The 17,669-nt window shown below is 38.8% G+C and overlaps 1 long non-coding RNA gene across 1 annotated transcript in view; it reads right to left on the bottom strand.

Annotated features, from left to right (window-relative positions):
- Positions 1–16,586: 16,586 nt before the first annotated feature.
- LOC131446646 (uncharacterized) overlaps positions 16,587–17,669 on the bottom strand; it is a 36,525-nt gene continuing 35,442 nt past the window's right edge. Inside the window, exon 3 of the long non-coding RNA XR_009233948.1 lies at positions 16,587–17,072. This is a non-coding gene — a long non-coding RNA (uncharacterized LOC131446646). The remainder of the gene's footprint in view (positions 17,073–17,669) is intronic.

Genomic DNA, 17,669 nt, shown 5'->3' on the forward strand with positions numbered 1-17,669 from the left:
ACTCACATACAGACGCCTCAAGACATGAGGAAAAGAAAGGGCGCTCTTTTAGTCTTGGTTGGTCTAGACCCAGGCTTGAACCTCAAGCCCCGGGGCATGCTGGGAGTTTAACCAGGGTTATGGAGGTCACAGTAATAGGCAGCAAAGTGAGGTGACAGAGGGGTTAAAGAGGGGTGAGAGGGAAGCGCAGCTCTTTTATTTGCCACATGACATGACGATTATGTTCTTCATTATGATTTGCTGTGAGTCACTAAGTCAGCACTGTTTTTATTTTATTTTGACCCTATGGAACTATGGGATGACAGCCACGGTCCCCGGGGAATGAAGTTTACTGACTTCAGTGATTCACTGAATATGGACGGCGGCAGTTTATTAATATTCACTCATTTCCATAAACCTACGACATGTTTACAGCCGTCTCACAAATATTAGCACGCTAACAGGGTAAAATTAAGATGGTTAACATGGTTATATATTTTCTTCTCCTGCGAACCGTGACAAACGTTGCATTTGTACACTGTACAGGGGAAAATGTCTGAATGTTCCATGTTGTTTCACTTTATTTTTTATTGTTTCAATTGTTTCAACATGTTATATCAACATTTTTAACTGACAGTTTTCGCTCCCTCTCTCCCTCTCTCTCTTTTTGATTTAGATGATAGGGGACTATAAATATAAGCCCTGTTTCATCTTAATAAAATGTGACCAATGCTGTGTATAAAGAACATCATGCCGCAGCTATAACTTGCAATCCTTGTAAATGGTCTGTGTTTGTTCAGCGCTTTTCTATTCTTGATGACTGCTTTTCACTACAGTTTTGCCATTCACTCATTCACACCCATTCACTCACTGCCAGCACAGCCATCAGGAGGAACTTGGGGTTAATGGCACTTTTCCATGATGCAGTTCTAGCACCATTTTTTTGTTTTTGTGAGGTTCCAAGCGAGCAGAGCCGATACTAAAATGTGACATCGAAAGACTGTCGGCCACTGATTGGTCAGAGAGTGTCGTCACTGGAAGAGTCCGACACAAGAATCAAGCCCAACAATGCCGAACTGTAGACCGGTTAAAAAGATTGTAAAATCCTGAAAACATGCATTTATCTCCAACATTTAGCAAGAAAATGTCTAAAATTTCAATATTTAACAGAGGAGTCTGGTGTGTCACGACAGTTTCACGCAGCCACGCCCACGTCGAGGAGGTACCATGAAATAATGGAAAACTACGTGCCAAGTCATGCTAGGACTGTAGAGAAAAGTGGAAAAGTGTCTTGCCAAAGGACACATGTAGACTAGCAGAGCCAGGAATCAAACACACAACCTTCCAGTTGAAAGACGACTCGCTCTACCACTGAGCTACCGTCGCCCTTGTCCTTTTAAGAATAAGACACTTCATATAACTGGAGGTGAAAATCCCACACAGAGGTGGAAGGTTCAAGCAGCTGACCACAGTTCAACACATCACTGTGTCATCCTGGTGTGTGTGTGTGTGTGTGTGTGTGTGTGTGTGTGTGTGTGTGTGTGTGACTATGCTTGTTGCAAAAATAACTCACTTTGAATGTAAGTCTATGGGAAAATAACAGCACTTCTCACTTGATTTATAACGTCAGTTCACATTTTCCATGAGGAGTCAACGGTCTCAGTCACCAGTTTCAGGCCCTCCAATAGCACACGAGGTTGATTCTGCAAACGATGCTGCCATTTAGAGGAAAATAGACGATAAAGCACGACACAAGAGTGGACACCAGTGTGATCGCTTCAAAACAAGAGTTCAGATCCCTATGGGTGACAATCACAACAGTTTACTACTTGGTTTTTAATTCTTTTCTGTTTTAAACTGAGTTGAAGGTGTTATGAGAACATAATCCTGGCATACTTTAACCCTGTGTTGTTTTTATGAAGAGGATGTTCACGCTTGAGGAAAAAAACAGATTTTTTTCCTGGCCTAACCATCAGTTTCCTGGTCAAACCCTAAATACAGGTTTCCCACTGTGCCAAAACCTAACCTCGCTCATGACGGGGAAGTCACCCTTTCAATTCAATAATAAGGAAATAAGTGTGCCGCTTCACTGTTCCACACGTGGTTAAAACACTGTCTTGTTGTAATGCACATACGTAAACAAGTAAATCATTTTTGTTCAGAAATCCGAGTTTCACGTATGTAACATCCCATGCCACGACAAAGCCACTGCTCCACTTGTATGTTTAGATACACAGAGTGGAAAAGGTCAAATGGTCAGTAAGTCGTTTTCTTTAAATAGAAATAGAAAATAAGTTTTTGCTGTACGTGCATTTCTATATTGAATCCTGCTTCCACTGATGTGGAGTCTGGCTGCCTGTAGCTGCACGCCTCATGGAGCCAGTCTGCATGAGATGAGTTAATACACAGTCTCAACAAGGTCCTCACATCACACAGCCATAAATCCCCTTTATGACAGATTAGAGAGAGCAATGGCTTTTCCACTCGTTTACCTATAAATACAGCAACACGCTCAGCTGGTTTATGCCTCTCTGCTCAGATGATGGAATGGGTGAGCTGATGTTTATAGCTGTCATGGACCAGCAGTAAAAATGTCTCTTACTGGCTATAGTCCAGTTGAACTTCAAAGCAATAAGAAAATAGAGCCGCTTCATAATGGAAAAGCAAAACAGCTGTGTGCAATGATTTAGCTGATGTGATGTGTTTTGCCGAGAGAAAGAACAACCAAAAAACTTTAGAGAATATTTCCTGCTGCACACTGAAGAGAAAAAAAAATGAAATGTTTCCCATGCCAGAGTTTTCAAAGTTCATGTCACACATATTTTATATTTTTGAAATTGAGTGAGATGCAACAATGTAGAAAGGGGACTGTGTGCGAGACAGCGAGCAGGTTAGAGAAGGAGCCTGGCGAGCTGTCAGATCTGATGTAGGCGTTTTTTTTTTTTCCCCTGACAGCTGTAATTCTCCAGCCTACAGAATTTCATCAGCAACAGCAGTTGCATTTAAGCTTTGCCGCAGGGCAGCGGCCCTTTCAAGTCTCCTTCCACTGACAGGTAGATTTATTAGTCCTGAAATTTGTACAGCTCACACGTCACTCACGGCGAGCTGTCGGCGTGTCAGAGACGCCTTCTGGCATTCTTAAGGTGGATCTGCCCGGAAGAGGTTTATCCCTTTCTTTCTCACTCCTCACCTTACTTAGTTTGTACCCATCAATTTTAAACGTGTGTGTGTGTGTGTGTGTGTGTGTACAAAAAAGACTGAACTTCAATTATTCCAGCAGTAGACCAGGTACTTTGACTGATAAGAAAACTACGGGGTGTAAAAAGGACTCTATTAGAACATTTTTAATACATGTTAATGCTAATGTAGTCTGTGGTTATGTAAAATATAAAATATAAAAAATGGACTTTGGGTATTGAATTCAATTTTAATCAGATATAAATTTTCAGGAGAAAAAAGTTTCAAGGGAAAAACTGGTGACTATTCAGCCTCTGAACAGAAAGGATGCAACATTATTCTTATGGCGTGTCATTCATCTCAAAACATCTGTCAATCATTACTATCAGATGTGACAGAGGGAGCATGTGTGTGTATACAGAGGCAGCGCAGTGGAAGATGGAGGGTCTGATTTATTTTTGGAACATTCCATGGGTGTTTCAGTCATACTTGTTCGCAGCCATCTCGCTTTACTAGCACAATGCTACTGTTGCGTCCCCTTGTCCCAACATAAAACGAATCACTTCCTGTGTGCAGCGTGGGTATCGAAATCTAAACACTGCTACACTAAGAAATGTTAAATTAATAATCTGGTTTTCTTAATGTTGTGTAAACACGTTAGTCCGACTTAAAATAGAACTAGTCTTAGCCAGACTAATGTGATTCATAGTCCGATTACCCGTGCATGTATATGCTTAGCAGCATCCAATTTGTATCACGATTAACAACAGGTACGAAAACATACACAACCACAGCATGATCCATCTCACTGCTCGCTATTGTTTTTTCTGTGACGTAAAGGTCAACAACAAACTGATTCAATACACACAAGCTTATAGAGAGATACAGCATCACCTACGAGTCAGACGTGGACTTGGACTTGGTAAATTGTCTGATTGCTCGTCTTAGTCAGACTACGACTTTAAAAACTGTGCATGTAAACATATTGATTCATTAATTTGTGTGTCACCATGTTAATAATTGATAATCATGACTAAAGTGTAATTGTATTTGGTTAATGAAAGGATGATTCTGCCGGATGTCTGCATGAACAGTTTTGGTAAAACTCGTTTGACTACATGTCCACTCTTAAACACCAAATAACTGATTACAATGAAGTATTACAGCCAATCATGGAATTTATGTAACACTCATGTAATCATTTGTTTAGTTGGCAGGTATTTTTTATTTTTTTTTAAGTTGACATAAATCCAAGTTTGGAAAAAAAAAGAAAGAAAAGAAATGGAGTGTTTCTTTAAGGCAAAGTCATTTATTTAGCTGCTTTCCAAGTCTAAAACTAACAGCTGTGTCGATTTGCTATTTCAGTCAGTACAACATTTACGTCCACGTAAAACACCCTGTCACATTATCAGCAGAATTATGGCTGAATGTTGAAAAGGCACAAAGAGAAGAACAAGAAAAATCACAAGCAACAGTTAGAAAAATGAAAGAGCAAGACGGAGAGGGGGAGAGAAAGCACTCTGGGGTCCATCTTTCAGCTCCACATCTGGCCCTGATATTTCAGAGTTAATTAGTCATGCCGGGGTTGTGTGTAGATAAATCTATCATGCTGCAGCGCACAAACCATTTGAGAAATGAAAGGAAGTGAGGAGATATACACAGTCCGAGCTCCTTCATAAATCACTGGCCCAGATTAAAAACAGACACAGCAGTGATGAGAGGGAGGGATCAGGATGAGGCAGGCCCTGGACTTTGTCACAAAAGCACATTTTAATGCACACACAAACATATATACTGTATATACACACAAAGAACATATAAATAAATGCTCACCATACAGTATACACATTGTAACACGAGCAAAGCGCCTTAGAACTGTTAAATAAAACACAGTATTGGTATGTTATTAAAATCAACAGACAAAATGTCATCAGTAGGTCACATGGTGGATTAGTGGCTGGCGCTGTTGCCTCACAGCAAGAAGGTCACCAGTTTGAATTCCTGTTCAACTGAAGGCCTTTATGTGTGGAGTTTTCATGTTATCCCCAAGACAATGAATGAATTAATAACCTCATTAGTTTTAGTTTAATTAAAAAGTAATTCAGGAGTTCCTGTCTCATGCAGAAACAAGTTATCAAAGCAATGTGATTCTGGATTTCTCCCTCTATTTAATTATAAAATATTCTATGTATTAAAAAAAATTAATATGAGACTGAAAAATAGAGATAGAAATGACCTAAAACTTCATGTAAAATAATTAGCAAGCAAGTACGGAGCTAATACATTTGAATTATGGAGGTTATGCTTAAATATAATGGATAAATACTTGAAATAAATAGCAAATGCACAAATTACAACAAATAGACTTGGATAATGGATAGTGGAAAACAAAGGAAAAACTAATGCGACTGGTTTAATGAATGACTTTTTTTGCTAATTTGCTACTTGCTAGTTCCAATTAATTGATCACGAAGAGTTAATTATGAAGTTTTAGAAGGTAGAAAAACTGAAGTCACGACTACTGAAAGTAATCTGTCAATCTAAATACTAGAATGAATGACTGGAATCAGTGATGTTAGAGCGTAACGGTTAGTTAAAAAGAGTGCACGTGGTTGATGTCTCATAGATGTATGAATGCAAACCTGACCAACCATTTTAAACAATGACAGTTAAATTAAAATGATTAAACCTTTTGTTTTACATCAGCAGTGCAATGTGTGCATACATTAAATCATACATATCTACACGCTACACATTATTAAGGTAATTAAAGGGGGGGGGGGCATATAGTTGAAAAGTAAATCTAAATTAAACTATAGATTCAATACACAGTTTCGCCGCAGGTTATATTTCAGTGACGTTCCCACTGTACTGATAAGTTAGAGGAGCTGTTAGATGTTTGCACAGTTAAACAAACACGTGGCCTCGCCATCTGCTCCTGAACCTGACAGCAGCTCAGACAGCAGAGGGAGGAGCTGAGGGAGTGACCACGAGGCGGAGTCACAGCAGACAGTTTAGACATGTCACGGTAGGACAAGCACAGGTGCTGTCAATCAGAGTGACTAATTAATATCATCATTTACACCTGTGACACATCCAAATGTCTGCCATTAAAAACACTGCACCTGTCGCAGCATGTCAGGCAAGACCTGAGGACACTATGCTCATATTCTCCGTAATATTTCTGTGAATGTGTGAGATTGAGTGTAATATTTTCAAACAAAGATGTACGACATGTAAAGGAGTTTGCGAGACATGTTTGAGGGCAAAAAAGAAAGACTTCCAGCAGCGTTTCGGTCAGTATGAACTTATTATGTCATGGTGAAAATAAACCACACTAACTTACCCACACAGACCAACATGCAACATGTTTATAACATCATTATAAACCTGTTTCCTTTGCTCTCTGTTACTTAACAACCAGTCCACTGAATATTGTTCAGTGTCAGAATAACCAATAAACAATAAACAGTATATAATGAAGTTTAAAAAGCAACTGTACAAATAAAATAGTTCTGCACTTTTACACTGATTAAACTATAAATGATTAAAACTATTATTCTAATTCTCGGGAGTTCTTCTGGAAAAAAGTAATGTTTCTTTATTTTACCAAAGATCAAGAGTAAACAATTCAACAAAAATGTACCTTGTTAAGTATGTGGAGAGTTAAAAGCAGGTAACTCATATATTTCTTTGGAAATGTGATAAAATAACACAATTTTGGAAAATTATATATAATTTATTACTGAAAATACTTGGCTATAAGATGTCAGTATAGTACTGTATCTGTGGAACCTATGTGAAGAAAATATACAAAGGGCAGATATTTAGCTAAAAATATTACTAACAGAAAAAAAGCTATTACAAAGAAGGGGAAAATAGGATCAATGGACACAGATTGTAGAGGAAATTTACATAATGGAAAAGATGACACAACGGAAGCTCAAGTTAGAAGAAAAATGGATAAAATGGACATAATTCAAAACAAGAACAGTGACGGAGACCATGGGAAAGAAAGAAGAAAACAGGAACATGGACAGATAGCTTAGAATGTAACTCCCACTTGTCTGTTTTTGTATATATATATACAGTATATATATATATATATATACACAGTTAGTTTGACACCTGTATAAAAGAAAAAAAAACTTTCAATAGAAACTCAAGTTTTACCTGATAATTAGGCTAGAACATAAATAAAATTGTAGCTGACAGCTAATGAAGTGAACTTTAAATCACCTCAGCTTTTATTTCCAGGCTGGTGTTGGATTTATAGGTTTATAAAATTTATGACGAGGTTGGGTTTGGGGTACGAAAGAAGGTTAGGAAAAGGACAAGGTCAGAGGTTAAGGCAGGGAAAAGTACAGAGCATTGAGCGGAGCATGTGGTTCAAAGTGGCAGTGGAATGAGGGTAAGGTGGTTTTAAAATAAACAAAACTTGTTTTGATTTAAATACTGCAACAAAGACAAACACGTGGCTTTACTCAAGATGATAATGAAGCGATTTCAATTTTAACTGTTAAAAATAAAGACAACTGAGCTCCGTCTAACATAGTCTCATCTCTGAAGCCGCAGATTTAAGGTTTACAGAGGTGAAAAGGTCATAGGTGATATTAGACTTATCTGGTGCGCATTTTGAGCAAATCTGGGCCTAATCACACAGTGTGGACAGGAATAATCCCTGAGTAAACCTGGAGACTTTGTGGGCCCCAGGGCACTTACCCAATTTGTTTGGGTGATAATAATAATAATAAAAGGGTTATATATTATAACATAAAAATGTTAGTATAAAACATCTGAGTGTTATAAAATTACAGGATTTATTCATGATATATTGATGCTTTTATCTTAAAATCAAGGTTTTAAAGACGGGATCTGATTCTGTCTTTAAAAACAGAAGAAGCAACACATTTTTGGGATACTTAATTTGTTTGAAAGGAGATAGAAATAATGACTTTTTACGACACTGAGATTATTCAGAATGTTTTATGATTTATATCTTGTGTCATAAGAAAAGCCAAAGCTTTCATTGCCTGGTCCAGCACTATTTGGCATCGACACATGTACCCAAATAAAATATGATTCCCAGTGATGGAAACTATTAGCGCTGCTCTTGAGTACAGTTTTATGGCACAGTGTGTCTATGTTTTGTTACTTAATTTTATGTCTGTTTTACACACTGTTAAAGGTAAAATGAGTGGATTTCCAATTTGTCTACCTTGTAAGACGTGTAACAGTTTTCAGCAGTGCTACTAAAGGGACATTTATTTATTAAATATTCAGGTCTCGGGAAAAGAAATAAAGCATATAGTGGATCATAAAATCATAAATGACTCATTTAGTTTGAGTTAACAGCTTTTTAGCAAAGTAGTTGTTTCATCTCACAAAAAGACACTTCTCAACAGCAAGGATATGATCAAAACTGGACATAATAAACTCCTTGTACATCATAAAATACTACATTAGAATGAACAGTCTCATATTCTACCATAGAATACTATATCACAGGGAATTTTACATTAACTTTTGAAAATGTCAGTAAAAATCTCCTCTGCGTGTGACACATTTTTTCCCCGTATTCTGTCCTACAGGAATAGAGCGGACGTGCAAGGCGACCGATAGCCATCTGACTGGGAAACACTAAATCAAAGATGAAACAGCAGGGAGGAAGCTGTAAATAACACGTTACAAAGAGCCTGGTGAAAGCTCAGGAACATTGTTCTGCCATGACATCGTCCCTCATCGCCTGCCTTCAAAGCCGACTCGGGCAGGAAGCCGTCATCCCTTCTTCCTGTCTGCGTCACCCAGGGGACGACGCCACAACCGAGGTGTGAGGGGAAAATCACATGTTTTAATGTTTGGATATATTCTTCCTCTCAAGGACATGCGACTCTTTTGTGACTCTGCTCACGACTGTTGCTCTAAGGCGATGAAAAGGGATTACAATGGCACCGGAATCACATTTTTATGAACGTGAACTCTGACCATGATAAAGCTGTTGTCGTGGAAACACTCATGATGGGGTTTGTTGACGTCAGGGTTTGGTTTAGTTCAAACAAAGGAGGACAAAAGACTTTTCCAACTATAAACACTTGTGTGTGCTTCTGTGTGTGTGTTCACGTTTGTATATAATGTGCAGTATGTGCACATGTGTTAGTTTTGGGGGGAACATGCAGATGCAAAACTGCTGAGGCAGATTAGAAACGTGTGATTTTGGACAAAGGTATTGGACAAATTCAAATCTTGGCATCGAGGTGAGAGGTTAAGAGATTGTAAGCACATCAACTATTAAAGGAACCTGTACTTCTGTTTCAATTTTCATGTCAGCCGTCCAATTGTTGGGGTACATTTCAACAGAGGCGGAAAGAGTACTGACATCTTGTACTCCAGTAAAAGTAACACTATTTTATTTAAAATTTACTCAGAGTAAAAATTACTTTAAACCTTTACAAATTAAAGTGCTGACAAAATAAAATATGTAAAAAGATAATGAATCAGTCAAAATGGGTCAAAGGTCACAGATGCTTCAACTTTCTCACTCACACACTCAGGGACCTTAATTAATGCCAATTTACCTGTCACCGTTCACCTGTTCCCATCATTCATTCACCTGTCATCATTCATTCACCTGTCCTCATTGTTCACATCATTCATTCACCTGTCCTCATCATTCATTCACCTGTCCTCATTGTTCACCTGTTCACTTCGCTCACCTGTTCACATCATTCACCTGTCCTCATCATTCACCTGTCCTCATCATTCATTCACCGGTCCTTTTAGTAACAGATGTAATTTAAAACATAGAAGTACAGTACTTCCAAAACTACATACTTAAAAGTAAAATTAAAAATTTAAAAAACTGACTAACAAAAACGTACGTTTTTTTTTTACAGTGACGCGAGTAAATGTAATTCATTACTTTCCCCCAATTTCAACAAATCAACTGCATGGCAGCACTGGGGTTAGCATCACCAAGGCCAAAAAGGTACATTGTCATGGTGCCATGACACAATTTATACTAGTTTCATGGTTAAACATCAAATAGTTACTCATATAAGGTTGCTTTAAACTACTAAAGCAAGTTCAGTTGCCATTATTCAAGTCTGTAGGACACAATGACCTGGGTGACAGAAAGCGTCAGAGGCAGAAAATGCTATGATAAAGGAACAGGGAAGCAAAAGTCTTCAGGCAGGATTGGTTTGGACATTTCAAGCTTGTATGTGTCTGGTTCTTTAAATCTGCTCGGCCAGTGCTGTGGGTCTTTAATACCCAGACCCAGAACTGGGTGAATTCAATGTACAGGTGAAAATGGACAATGTGACCTTACTAAACGGTCTTGTGTACAGAATGAAGAGAAAGGGACCAAGGACTGAGCCCTGGGGAACACCACAGAAGACAGAGGCTGTTTCTCAGTATGCATACTTCTCTGTACTTGCGTACTCATGAAACGTTATCAGCCTCAGTCCAACTACTGTTCTCAAATGGGCGGAGCAAGTGTTCTCGCTCCGCCCATTTTGCATCGGGTGGTGACTTCATCGGGTGCATACTTACATGTATCCCAGAATGCATTTTGCCAGAAATAAATATAACCTTAAAAATAAATCTTTTCAGATTTAAGATCGTTTTAGGTGGTTAGGGTTAATTCAAAAATGTGGTTTGTATATTAAGATATGATGTAATTATAGTTGTCGGAGGTGAACAGCTCCGCCTCTGTGGACGCCCAGTAGTTTATACAGTACATAATACTCTACACTGCTGTAATATATCTATGTTCTATTTCCCACATGGTACTGTTATACATCCTTGCATACTTGGGTATTGAGAAACGACCAGAGACTGAGGCAGAGTTACAAATTTCCAATTATCATTTGGCTGTTTGGTTATAGGAGGACAAACAGTTCAGGGGAAAAGACACAGAAAAGACAAGCTCATTTTTCAATTTTCAAACTTTTCATAAAGCCATTCATTATGGTGCATAAACGCTTTAGAAATGCTGACTTATCAGACAGTGCTTTTAGAGACAGAGCTCTTGTAAGGCAGCACGCTGCCCAGAGTAAGGTGTTGCTAATGATGCTGATTTTGGGTGTGTTTGATACGTGTCACATTACCAGGATGCAGTTGGTAAATGTGAGCTCCATTAGCCCCAGATCACCAGACTTGTTAGCAGCGGCAACGTCCGCAATAATTTACAGCCCTTTCATTTCAACAGAATGTGTTTCTTGTAGACTGTAATGGAAGTAATCCATTCTGCCTGTCAGAGCTGGAAAACACTTTGTTTTCTGTACAAATTGTGTTTTGGGTGGAAGACGCTGGTCAGGCGGGGGCGGTGGGGTTGTTTGGGCGGTGCATGGTGGAGTGGTGGTGATATTTTGCCATTGGTACATCGCAAATATGCAGGGTTTTGTTACCAGGAGTCAAAGAATAAAGGATTATGGATGCAGTAAATCTATTCTATGAACTTAAAGGCTTATGCAGAAACATGGATATTACTGAGAAAAGACAAATCATCCACAGATGTTTGGTTTCAAAAACAGGAGATAATCAAATAATTAAGACTGAGGTAAAACTGTGCTGGATTTTACTGGTCCTTTTTAAAGATATATATCATAACTTGCTTTGATTTAGTAAATTAAAAAACTATGACAATTTGGTAGTGATTATACAGTACAAACACATGCATTTATCATATTATAACATGTTTTCTGTTTCAAGTCACTTTGATAAACCACTTCAGTGAACAAGTAAATATCACTTAAATAAGTAGAAAAAAAACCCAAAAAACATACTGCTTCAGCAAACATGGCGCAAAGTTAGTTTTCATTAGGAATCAGGTATCGAATTTGGTCGTCACCATCTCCTAAGTGAAATATCAGCCTCTTCAGCTGCTAAACACTGCACTATTTCCACCAGACATTTGGTGCCGGGCAGATTTTTAGAGCTTTTTTTTTATTTGTCTATTTATTTATTTTGCTGAAACAACACTGTGAAGAGAGTCGAGAGGCGTGAATCAGAAGCAAAGCTGCAGGAAGGGAAAGAAGTTTCTGTCGAGCGAAGGGGGAAACTTTTAATCAGGTTATAATTCAAACTAATTGTTTCACATTGAATGTGGCCATTTAATCCAGAGGCCCTATGGAATAGTGTGTTTTACAACAAATAAAAATACATGGGTATTGTTTATACAATATCATCACTTTCTGTTTTATATAGTTTTCCTATGTGTGGAAACATAAATGAGCTTTCTTCCCTTCTTTCTGATCATGTCGCTGCTGTACGAGTGCAGACTCGGCTGCCGATGTACTGCAAATGATGTCGGAACGTTAGGCCATTATTCAAGATTACAGATTAAAAATTGTACATGATTTATAGCCTCACAATTAAATATTTGTGTACGTGAAAACAACACAAGATTTGTGGCTAAAGCTTTTTATTTACAGCCTACTTTATTTTTATCCCCACTTTCAAACCAAAGTGCACCCCAAAAACAACAATCCATCTCTCATCCTCGCTCATATATTCCTCCCCCTCCTCCTTTCTCACATCCACCCACTCTCTCCCTCATTCCTCTCCTTCTGTATCTCCCTCAGCCCCCACAGTCCCCTCCATAAATCGTGGGACAGCAGCGCTTTAATGGATAATTAATTGATGCCGCTGCAGCACTGTAATAAGACAATAAATTACGACACAGGCTGGTGTGCTGTGTCAGTGTGTGTTGCTAATGGCCCTTCAGGGCTGGGGCAGGAGGCTAATAAATTAGACAGGTATTAACTGTTGTGTGCTAAGTAGCCCTCCACCACTACGACGAGAGGAAGTGAGGAGGAAGAAAGAAGAGGAAACGAGGTGCAGGAGAGGAGTGAAAATGAGCACTTTGAGTTTACAGTCAGACTGAAAAATGATGTTTATTTTTGCCACAAAGTTAAGTTGAGAATGAATTTTGACTAGACAATCATGAGTCATATCACATCCCATCTCCATTGTTTAAAAAGAACTTCATGCATAGTCATGAAATAAGGACTGACCCCATTCATTTTAATGGGAAATGACAAGGAAATTACTCTTAAATCACAGAAACTGTCTTTCCAACTCTTGATTAGAAGTAGGGTTTTCTTGGATCATTGAAAAACTATTTTCAACGGAAAATACGCATATTCAAGGTCACTTTAATGTTAAATACCTTGTATTTCCTATTCTGTTGGAATTTTACGATACTTTTTTGTGGAAAAACAAGAATCAAAATCTCAGAATCACAAAAGATAAAGTTCATCTGAATGGGAATATGAATGTTTGAGTGAACAGATACTGAGAATCTGAGACCCTATTTTGACTCACTTTGAACAGTATTACAGTATTTAGGGCAGCAACAATCATTCAATTATTACATTAATTGTCACCTATTTTCATAAATGATTAATCGGTTTGAGGTTTGTTTCATTATCAATACTAGTTCTCTGATTTTTCTGCTTCTTAAATGTGAACATTTTCTGGTTTCTTTGCTCCATATAACAAAGAAATCATTAAAACTAAATGATTTTGGTTTGAGACCATCATCATTTCCAGATTTCATCCTATAGCTTTGACTCTAATTAACATTAAATTAATATTTTACAAAGAGACAATGATGTTATGGTGGTGCATATTATACTTTACAGTATGTTCACTACAAACTCCAGATTTAGACTCACAGGTCCCACTCACAAGTGAAAGGGATTGCGTCGCTTTCCAAAGAGGGAAATCACATCTTGGCAAAAACAGACAAAGACAATATCTCTCGCTTGGAAATGTGGAATTTCAGCAGATAGTCTCTAATCCCATTTTAATGGTTGTCTGATTAAGAGGTGAGAAGGATTAGGGCTGTGAGTGTATCCATGTGCATGCACACCACGTATATATATGTGCCTATTAAAAAACTCAAAGACTAAAAAAAAAAAAAAATGTACTAAAAGAGGAAACCAGGAGAAAGTGAAAAATGGCAGAGATTAGAAGTGAGAAGCAGGAGAAGAAAAATGGCTGCTCAGTTACGTCGCTACAATTAAAAAATGCTGCAAATCTCTCATCTGCTAATGTTAGCGCTAACGAGCGGAGCTTAGTGGCAGTTATGTAGATAAAAACTCTTTCTGATTGATTCCAACGGGCCGTTGAAATTTGCCTCACTTCACCTTATTGATCACAGCCAGCTGGTTGAAAACTGCTAATTAATAATGATAATAAAAGTGCCACAGCTCATTAAAATCAACCACATCAGGCTGAACGTGGTGCCGGCCTTCATTTACCTTCTCTCTCGTAAATATCTCAACTGTTCACATCAGATCCAGTCGTGTTTTCAGGCTGAACACGCAGAGTGCTGAATCTGAGATAACGTGTGATGTTGGCAGTGTCCTCCCTCCCCCACACACACACACACACACATACACACTCCTACGTAAACAATAATAATGGGCAGCCCAATAATAATAATAATAATGGCTTCGGAGTTTCGGAGCGATAGCTCAATGGAACTCGTTCCCCCAGATTTTGCAGATAAGGGAGAACATGCAAACTCCATGAGACCCTTGTTCCGACCGGGTCACTAACACAGGTATTCTTGCTGAAACAGTAATAGTGCTAACTACTACACCAACCGTGTGGCCTGTAGTTATTGTAAGAATTTAAATAATTGCAAGTATCTTAAGTTCGTTAGATTATCTCCGAGATATTAAAAACAAGTTCCAGACCCACGGACAGCGACTCCAAGCCCAAGTGTCTACTTCCGGTCCATTGAGCGGTCGCTCCAAAGGGTCGAGAAGCGAAATTCGCGATTATTTCAAACAAAAAGTGTATTTTCAAGCACAATCATTTCGAATGATTCAACCGATATTTTAATTGCAATTTGATTTTGTGGTTGACTTTTGTTTGGCTCAGTTCATAAAGCGTTGCTTGCTTCGTGAAAAACGTTGTTGACACAAATCTAGTTCCACACAAATCCACTGTCCCAATCCACACCAGCGTGTTCATGATTTACATGAGCATTGTCTTAAAGTCTGATGTTGCAGACGTAATAAAAGCCAACTGTAGGTTTTGACAGAACACAAAATCCACCTTGCTACATAACCATTAAATCTTCTATTCAGCAAAAAAGAAAGTTTGCATTAAGTTTAAGGATTCTTGCTGTTTTTCCTGCGGTTACATTGTCCTCAGAATCTGCCAAAGTCTCCCACTGACGTGGAGCGTGGAGGTGTCAGCGTGGAATGAGGTGGTTGCTGCACTTGCGGTGACTGTGGACGACGATGACGATGATGAAGCTATTTGACTGTGTCACAGGCAGTCACGCTACAACCGCACTCTGCAGGGAAGTGAAGCGCTTCATATATTATCAGTGGACACGAGTGACACCGCCAAAGACAGAGTGCCCGGTGCAGAGCTCTCGCAGCCCGAGACCTGGAACATTCCCCCATATTTTTCACCGGCTGTCAGGACGTCTAATAAAGCGGGGCAAAATGGAGGGACGGTGCAGAGCTGAGGGTGGATGAAGTATCTTGCACTGATGTAATATGGATTATAAATCTAATTTAATTACCCAGTGTGGGGACAGGCTGTAGAAGCCATGAGTGGATTTATTGTGTCTTAACTTGGCATCTTAACGACTTTGTGCTTTTAATATCATTACCCTGTAATTTATTCTTTTTCGTGCACTCGCTCACACACACATACACACACACACACACACAGTACATCCACAGTGCAGTCATAATCTTTTTAAGCAGAGAGCTTTACAGATCATCAGACTCCGGAGCAGTGACAGCTATTGATCCATAAACTCCCCCTTTAACTCATCCCGTGCTTCTACTGTATGTCATCGCGGTGAATATCGCTTATGCAGGCTTCATTTACATCTCACAGTAACATTTCATCACTGAAGAGTTCAGCGAGCCCTGCGCGTGTCACCATACGCAGGTTAATATCTGTGATAATCTGACATTAACAATCCAAGAGGTAACTGCCTTCACCAAAGCCTTTGAAAATAAACTGAGTAAAAACAACCCTCTGTCTTAGGTGGATTCATTCTGTATTTACCTACGATGATTTATTCCAATCCAGTTGTTTTAGTGTGTTGTCATACTCACGTTACACCAGTGGTCTCAAACTCACTTTTTGTGGCACCCAATCAACTTCATATGGCCGGTCACTTACTGCTGTATGTTTTTTATGACAATTTCAAAAAGTATTTATGTATTTTAGTGTGAAACCTCAAGTTAAAGTTAAATTTAAGACAATTCCAAGACATATTTATGTATTTTAGTGTTAAATAGAGTTAAATTTAAGAAAATTGCAAATTTATCTGAAATTTCTACTTAAATTTAAATGTACGACAATTCTGCAAAATAAATGTGTTTTTATTGAGAACTATATATCATTCCATATCAAAACAAACCCTTTTATTTTGATACTCAGTGAAATATTATCAAAAATAACACACATTTTTGCACTAAACATGATGATATAGTTTTAAGATCATATCACCAACATGTATGGAAATGCTGCTTTTTCCCTAAAAAGTTTTTTTCTAATTGACCGTCCCCCTCGTGACCAGACTAGACGTCCATTGGCCCCCCAAGTCATTTTGAGTTTGAGACTCCTGTGTTACACCATGAAACATGGTATGATCCTTATCAAAAAACACTATTTCACACCTAAGGATGAGATAACAAGCACTCACAGATTACATCTTCTATCAACAGGAAAATTCCCTTTTTTTTTCCTTGGCTTTTTTCACACTGCACCACTCTTTGTTTGTCCCTCATTCTCCATTATTGTTTCTATCGCTGCAGATCACCCAGCTGCTCGTATTTCTTCTCATTTCATGCGTCTCCTCCTTTCTACTGCCGTTCTCTCGTCCTTGTTCTCTTACCGGCCGTCCCACGCCCTCCAGTTCAGCCTGTCGGCTTCAATATAAAAAGACAAAAGGTGGACAAATAGACAGAAAGAATTAGAAAGAGATAGAAAATGAGGGATGGGACAATGAAGGCAGCTTCACTACTCCTCCGTCTTCTCCTTTGCCTCCCACCTTGTCCCATAAATAGTTTCCAGAGGCCCCTGTTCCACATTAGCTTAGCTTGCTATTCAGTTGAGCTATCGACTTAATGCAATCCCCTAAATGCCTGCTGTATGGCCTCAGTGACAGTGACATATTTGTTTTGCAGTCTTCTGCAATCTGATGTCTGCCACCATACTAAAGGTTTGATTAATGCGGCTGCTTTTGAGTCCTGTAATTGGCCGCGACTGAGCTGCCAAACAATCACAAAGTCGTCGCCGCCTGCTATTGGTTGGCCAAGTGTTGGAAAAACTAATGAAGCAAAAGCTTAATTCAGCCGCACTCACCAGAGGCGACATCTGACAAGAAACAACCAATCACTCAAAGACCATTTGTTGCACATGGAGTGTCCAGATGAAGTGTTGTGTGTATGTGGCTGTGGTGAGGGCAAGGGTGCCATCATTTACTATTTTATTCGTTTGTTTATCTGCTGACAGTAGAGCTGCGA

The sequence above is a fragment of the Solea solea genome, chromosome 19 (assembly GCF_958295425.1).
Source record: "Solea solea chromosome 19, fSolSol10.1, whole genome shotgun sequence".
Classification (NCBI taxonomy): Eukaryota; Metazoa; Chordata; class Actinopteri; order Pleuronectiformes; family Soleidae; genus Solea; species Solea solea.